Genomic DNA, 8,180 nt, shown 5'->3' with positions numbered 1-8,180 from the left:
AGATTCATTGAAGGATTTTCCAAGATAGCAGGACCAATGACTAAGTTGTTAAGGAAGAACACACCATTCGTGTGGTCGGAGGAGTGTGAGAAGAGTTTTCAAACTCTAAAAGAGAAACTCACCACAGCACCGGTGTTAGCAGTTCCGGAAGTTGGCAAGGATTACATCGTGTACTGTGACGCATCCAAACATGGATTGGGTTGCGTACTCATGCAGGATCGGAAAGTAATATCCTATGGATCGAGGCAACTCAGACCTCATGAAGTGAACTATCCAACACATGACTTAGAATTAGCAGCAGTCGTTTTTGCACTTAAAACTTGGAGACATTTTCTCTATGGAGCCAAGTGTGAGCTCTATACGGATCATAAGAGTCTCAAATACTTCTTCACTCAGAAGGAACTCAATATGAGGCAGAAAAGATGGCTTGAACTAATCAAGGATTATGATTTGACCATCAATTATACTCCAGGAAAGGCTAATGTTGTAGCAGATGCCTTGAGTAGGAAGAGCACTGGAGGAGTGGAACAAGAGTTATCACCGGAGTTGAGGAAGGAAATAAGCCAAGCCCAAATACAAATTTGGGAGAAAGAAGCTCATGAAGGACTTTCGGCTTTACAAGTAGCCGATGAGCTAAGTGTTAACTTAAAGAATGAGATAATCATGGGTCAATTGGACGATCCATTCATCGTGGAGGAAATGAGAAGGATTGACGAGGGAAGACCATCAGAATTTCACCGAGGAGAGTCTGGATCATTATGATTCTAGAAGAGGATTTGCGTTCCGGATATTGATGAGATCAAGGAAGTTATACTCCGGGAAGCACATCAAACACCATACTCTATCCATCCAGGAAGTACAAAGATGTACATGGATCTCAAGGAATTATTCTGGTGGAATAACATGAAGAGAGAGATAGCACAGTATGTGGCGGAATGCCATACCTGCCAAAGAGTGAAAGCTGAACATCAAAGTCCGGCAGGAAAGTTACAACATTTACCAATTCCAGAATGGAAATGGGAGGAGATAGGAATGGATTTCATCACCGGACTACCCATGACTAATAAACAGAAGGACATGATATGGGTAATCGTGGACCGGTTGACGAAGAGTGCACACTTCTTAGCAGTAAACCAGCAGGATAAAGGAGAGAAACTCATCGATCTTTACATCAAAGAGATCGTGAGTAAACATGGAGTGCCCAAGAAGATAGTGTCAGATCGAGGATCCGTGTTCACATCAGCATTTTGGAAGCAATTACATGAAGCTTTAGGATCCAAGCTAGACTATAGCACCGCCTATCATCCTCAGCCAGGTGGACAAACAGAGAGAACAAATCAGATATTAGAGGATATGCTTAGGGCTTGTGCCCTAGACTTCGGAGGATCATGGGAGGAGCACTTACCACTTGCAGAGTTTTCATACAACACTAGCTATCAAAGCAGCATCAAGATGGCACCATTCGAAGCTCTGTACGGAAGGAAATGTAGATCACCAATATGCTGGTATGAGGCAGGATCAAGCAAGGAGTTCAATCCTGATTATGTCAAGGAAAAGCAACAGATCATTGACATTATAAGAGATAGGCTGAAGATAGCTCAAAGTCGACAGAAGAGCTATGCAGACCAAAAGAGAAGGACATGGGAACCACAAGTCGGAGACATGGTATATCTTAAGTTAAGTTCGATGAAAGGTCTTCAGAGATTTGGAGTAAAGGGGAAATTGAGCCCTAGATACATCAGACCTTTCAAGATATTCAGTCAAAACCGAGGGTTAGCCTTTGAATTGGAACTACCGGGATGGTTAGCTCAAGTTCACAACGTATTCCATGTGTCGCAACTCAGGAAATGTTTAAAAACCCCAGATGAGCCAGTATCACATGATGAGCTCGAGTTACAACCAGACTTGACCTATATCGAGAAGCCAGCAAAGATTCCCGAGGAGAACTGGAAACAACTCAGGAATCGAGCCATTAAGTACTGCAAGATTCAATGGAAGCATCACCCCGAGAGGGAAGCCACCTGGGAAAAGGAAGAAGACCTGAGGAAAACATACCCCGAACTCTTCAGGTATTACAACCACAACTTCGGGACGAAGTTTTCTTTAAGGGGGAAAGGCTGTAATGTCCCAGGTTTAGAGACGATCGAGGGGTAGATTTTAGAAAGGGATGTGCATTGCATCGTAAATTCTGGGGAAATTTCGCGCTTTTAAAACAAAACTGCATCGAAGGGGGACAAGTTTCTCTCTCGACACCTTACAGGGTTAGGGTTTCGAGAGTGCGACAAACTTGTTTCTCATTCAACTAAGTTAGGGTTTTGAGAAGAGAGGAGAGATATTGCATCACAACTTAAGTTGCATGATTGAATTCAAACTTAAGTTGCATGATTGAATTCAAACCTAAGTTGCATTTGAAATTCAAATTCAAACATCAATTGAATATCTCATAATTCAAATGTGAGGTAATTCATTAACCAAATTATAAATAATAATCAATATAAACAATACAAATATTAAGTAAAGCTCATTAAAGAAAATTTGAGCTTTATTGATAATCACACAAGATACACTGTCTTTACAATATTCATTTGGAATATAAGATATTACAACACATTACAAGAATCAGCAAAATGGAAAAAGAAAAAGAAAGAAGATTACAATTTAATGAAATTCCTAAACTACAAAATAATCTTCAGGAAATGCTTGTGCATGATGATCTTGATCTTCACTTTGATCATCATCTTGATCCCTGCACACCAACAAAGCAAATCAAAAGTTATGCCAAGTGGCAAAGTGATACGCGTACAGCACGCGTCCGTTGGGAACCCCAAGAGGAAGGTGTGATGCGTACAGCGGCAAGTTTTCCCTCAGTAAGAAACCAAGGTTTATCGAACCAGTAGGAGCCAAGAAGCACGTTGAAGGTTGATGGCGGCGAGATGTAGTGCGGCGCAACACCAGGGATTCCGGCGCCAACGTGGAACCTGCACAACACAACCAAAGTACTTTGCCCCAACGAAACAGTGAGGTTGTCAATCTCACCGGCTTGCTGTAACAAAGGATTAGATGTATAGTGTGGATGATGATTGTTTGCAGAAAACAGTAGAACCAGTATTGCAGTAGATTGTATTCGATTAAAAAAATGGACCGGGGTCCACAGTTTACTAGTGGTGTCTCTCCCATAAGATAAATAGCATGTTGGGTGAATAAATTACAGTTGGGCAATTGACAAATAGAGAGGGCATGACAATGCACATACATGATATGATGAGTATTGTGAGATTTAATTGGGCATTACGACAAAGTACATAGACCGCTATCCAGCATGCATCTATGCCTAAAAAGTCCACCTTCAGGTTATCATCCGAACCCCTTCCAGTATTAAGTTGCAAACAACAGACAATTGCATTAAGTATGGTGCGTAATGTAATCAATAACTACATCCTCGGACATAGCATCAATGTTTTATCCCTAGTGGCAACAGCACATCCACAACCTTAGAACTTTCTCATCACCGTCCTGCATTTAATGGAGGCATGAACCCACTATCGAGCATAAATACTCCCTCTTAGAGTTAAGAGTAAAAACTTGGCCAGAGCCTCTACTAATAACGGAGAGCATGTAAGATCATAAACAACACATAGATAGATTGATAATCAACATAACATAGTGTAACGGCCCCGGGTAGTATCCCTAATAGATAATTGTTTGTTCGTTTTTCTTTTGTGCATCATCATGGCATATGCATCATATCATCCACAAGATTTTATCAAATAAACATTATTTTTAAATAAAAACTATTTATGTTTTTCCTCTCATATGGTTTTATTAAACCCTCTCTTGCTTTTTATTTTAATAAAACCCTAACCCTCCCTGGAACCTTTTCTCTCCTCTCTTTTCTAGCCTATCTCTACCGACCAGCCCAGCTGCAGCCCAGTTTCTTCTCCTGTCCTTCTCCCTTTCCCCAGCCCAACCCGATCCATTCTTTTTAGCCCATCTCCCATCGAGGCCCGTACCCCTTCAACCTTCGTTCCCCCTTGTCGTCTTCTCCTCGCGAGAGAGGCGTGACCACGCCGTGGCCTACGTCACCGCCATGGCCCTGGACCACGCCGTCCTCACCTGCTCCCTCACGCGCCTCCCCCTCGCCCTTATCTTCTGCGGAGAAACCCTAGCCTCCCATCTTCCGTCCTCGCGCCGCCACCCTCTTCTCCCTCCCCTTTTTTTCTCTTCTCTGCAAACCACCGAGTTCCACCTTACAGCACCACCATGGCGCCACCGTCTCCGTCCACCCCACGCTGTTCCGAGGGCACCGGCGGGTGCGCCTAGATGTCCTCGTTCTCCTGGTGGCCTCAATCGAGCCGGGGACGCCCTACATCGCCGCCCTCGTCCTCTTTTCTTCCTCAGCTCCGGCGGTGAATTTTGTCAATTTCGTCGCTGATTGTCCTCCTCCGGCCAAATCGAGAAGACCAGCGTGTCCCTGGTATCATAGCGCTCCTCCTGGACCCCTTACTCTTCCCTGTCTCGTCCTGGTATGTTTTTCTCATCGGCGGCCTCGTTTCACCGCCGCAGATGCTCGACGCCGGCGGACCTCCGGCGGACCCTGGGCTCCGCGCCAACACCAGCAAGTTCCCGCATCGAGGCGCTTCCCCCGACGCCAACCATCGCATCCTGGGACGCCTCCTTTCGCCCGCCCGCGCGACGCCGACCCGCAGTGATCAACGCCCCGCGCGCGGAGACCTCCTGTCGAACACCTTCCGTGCACACGCGCAAGATCTGCCACGCTGGCCGCCATGTCACCTTTCGGCCCCACCGTCAGCCTCTCCGGCTCGCCTCCCCTCGGTGAGAAAACCCCATCGGATCTGGATCTGGACGGTTTTGCGTCCAGGTCCCTGCCTGTTTCTTTTCTTCAACCCGCAGCCCTTGATCTTATCATTTTCTGAAAACCCCCCTGCAGCTTCAGTGAACCAACCCGGACCCCCTGCCTCGTCAGCTCCTCTCGGGCCCGCGTGTCAGCCGCTCAGGCTAGTCTCGGCTTGGGTGAGGAAAGCTTTTCCTTTTTCTCTGTTTTCCAGAATTTCAGAAAATGTGTTATATCTCGTATAAATCATATCTTTTAAATGGTAACTCGAAATAAAAAGTGTTATATATGAAAATTGATCAAAAAAATGCAAGGAACATTAATATGCCACCCATTCATCTGTTTGCATCTCGCATCATGTCGCTCGTTGATAGTTCGTGTATGTTCACCTCACATATATGCGGAGTATTTCGGATTCCCAACTAGGGATTTCCCCGCTCCGTTTAATATTGAAGTAGCGCACCCCTGCCATGTCTTGTCATGCTAATCAACCATTAACTTTGACGGTAGAAAATGCAACTCCAACCTTAATTGTTTGCGCGGGGTTCCGACTCTGATTAATACGGATAAGTTGCATCGCATCATAATTGCCATGTCATGCATATCATCTTGATCATGCTGGATCTTCTTTATCCGTAGTTGTAAGACTTGCATACATTGTGTGTTCCAGCATTTGCTTCTTCCCGGATAGGATCGCAAAGTGGTGTGGTGAGATACGCCAAGTTCTCCGGATGTTCCTCGACGAGCTTTAACAGGCAAGCATTTCCCCTATACTCCTGTCCCTGCAGGAGTCGCTCACCTATTTTATTTTGCCTTCTCCCTCATGCTATCCCTAAGTTGCGTTCTTGTCACGTGTCCTTTCCACTTGTTACCTCAAGCAGCCCATATTGCCACCACCACCTCCTACGGCTATTGTTTGGTTATCGAGTCTTCCCTTGCGAGTCGTAGTGCTTGCTAGTGCTGTTTTATCTCGTTACCATTGTTGTTATGTTATCGGATTATATGTTGGGAAGAATCATGGTTACTTTAGTTGTTGATAATTGTTTAGCGGAGGCATCGGTGGGTCAGCTGATCGTTTTATGACGGCTCACTTGTGTTTCCTAAATATCTTAGGACCCCGAGTTCTTGTTATCTGTTCCGAGACTGAGCGCTCTAACCACACGTGGGTATGCTTACCGGGTCTCCCCTTGACCACTGTCGGAATCTACAGCCTTGTCCAGTGGCCACGACTAGTTTGGATGTTTTTTTTGTTTCTCCCGGGCGTGCAAGCATGTTTCTTGGTGGTCAGATGATATGATGTTACTTTTGGGGAAGCCGTGAGTGCCTTGTATCCCCGTTGTCTCTTGCACGTCCGTAGGTGCGGCACGTATTGTTAAGAGGTCATCCTCTAGTGGGCTCTGATCCTCTTAGCCGTTCTCGCAACAGCTAGGTCCGCCTCGGAGTTTCGATCGGGCTCTGAAACGGGTTAAACTTAGTTAGGTGGCTTCCTGGACATTGTTGTCGTGAAGGAGAGTGCGTGTCGTGATATCCACCTGTCGTAAGTGGGTTGATCGTGCGTGTGGGCACATTTGGGCACCCCTTCAGGGTTACAATCTTATCGATAAGCCGCGTCCGCGGATATGGACGACTTGGAGCTGTATGACTCGATCATAGACAACTTACACCTTTTGCTTCAATCATAATAACTTGCGTAGTAAGTTAGCACAACTCTAATAATAAATGGTTAAAACTTGACAACCGTGTGAGTGCCTTTGTTAGTACTTCTTGGCGAAGGGGGAACACATTGGCTGTGTTTTGTTTGCAGAGTATAGAACTATTAGTTACGCTCTCTCACCTTCTCTGATTAGACGACTGTTGTAGAGTGTCTCTATAGGTTTTTAGTGCTTGCGCGCTGCCGCTTAACCCCACCATATTGTCCATGACGTTCCTCTTGCGTCCTCTAAGTCCCCTGCGTGCCTCAAGTACAAAGGACGACTGGTTGACGAATGCTTATACGTCTTGAAGTCTTGTTAAGTACGAACCCGTACTTATTGCTGCTTCTACGGGATATAACCGGGCAGGTATGAAGATATGTTCGAGGAAGACGACGTTAGCAAGGTTACCCTTCCGGCTTAGCCTGGGCAGGGTTATGGACGCCACTGGTTATCTTCAGGACTCTTAGTCCAATTTGTATCTTGTCCGTACTCGGACGTATTCGATCTTCTGTATGATTTGGATCTTTGTATGTATCTATTTGTATCTTGACTCGTCGGAGTCGTTGTTGTAATATATGTTTCTTGTGGGCTCTATTGTAATCCTGTTGTAATGTTACCGCTCGTGTTAATTCCTCTGGCATCACGTGTGTGATTCGTCGTGCACGTCGTGTCGGAGGGCGTGTCGGAATCGATATCGTGCGGATTTCGGCGGGTTCGCTGGGATCCTCAGGGTACCGGTTCCGGGGCGTCACAAGTTGGTATCAGAGCATCAGGTTGACGGTACCCCACTAGTCCAGCCTGTAGGATAACCTTGCCAACGGACGATGTGTCTAGTGCAAAAACTATTTTCTAAAAATTCGTTGGATAGATCTGATTAGCTCTATTTTTCTCCTTATCTATATTCTTTCTCATCTTACCTTTGCGAGTTTTGGGTCTTCTCTCTTATCCAAGTTTTCCGAGTCTTAGGTTTCTACGTGGGTTGGACGATCTTTGCCTTTCACCTAGTAGGTTCGATCTTCGAAGGATCTCAGCAGAAGTGCATCATCAACAGCGGAACAACGACTTCTTGTTAGTGGTGTCGCCCGATCAGCGTGGAGCAAGAACTCTTGTTAGTGGTGTCGAGGAGATCGACACGTCGCCTGAAGATCCGATAGTTCACCTCTCTCCCCCGTACCTTGAGGTGGAACCTCGGGGCGAGGTTCCTTGTTAGTGGTGTCGATTGTAACGGCCCCGGGTAGTATCCCTAATAGATAATTGTTTGTTCGTTTTCCTTTTGTGCATCATCATGGCATATGCATCATATCATCCACAAGATTTTATCAAATAAACATTATTTTTAAATAAAAACTATTTATGTTTTTCCTCTCATATGGTTTTATTAAACCCTCTCTTGCTTTTTATTTTAATAAAACCCTAACCCTCCCTGGAACCTTTTCTCTCCTCTCTTTTCTAGCCTATCTCCACCGACCAGCCCAGCTGCAGCCCAGTTTCTTCTCCTGTCCTTCTCCCTTTCCCCAGCCCAACCCGATCCATTCTTTTTAGCCCATCTCCCATCGAGGCCCGTACCCCTTCAACCTTCGTTCCCCCTTGTCGTCTTCTCCTCGCGAGAGAGGCGTGACCACGCCGTGGCCTAC

At 45.8% G+C, this 8,180-nt stretch overlaps 1 long non-coding RNA gene across 1 annotated transcript; it reads left to right on the top strand.

Moving 5' to 3' along the window:
• The first annotated feature begins 5,199 nt into the window (after window positions 1-5,199).
• LOC139838419 (uncharacterized) lies at window positions 5,200-7,162 on the top strand. The gene is made up of 2 exons (XR_011754897.1): window positions 5,200-5,607; window positions 6,913-7,162. It is a non-coding gene; the product is annotated as an uncharacterized lncRNA (long non-coding RNA).
• Window positions 7,163-8,180: the final 1,018 nt, after the last annotated feature.

This window comes from Lolium perenne, chromosome 1 (genome assembly GCF_019359855.2).
Source record: "Lolium perenne isolate Kyuss_39 chromosome 1, Kyuss_2.0, whole genome shotgun sequence".
Classification (NCBI taxonomy): domain Eukaryota; kingdom Viridiplantae; phylum Streptophyta; class Magnoliopsida; order Poales; family Poaceae; genus Lolium; species Lolium perenne.
This window is presented reverse-complemented; position numbering and strand designations above follow the sequence as displayed.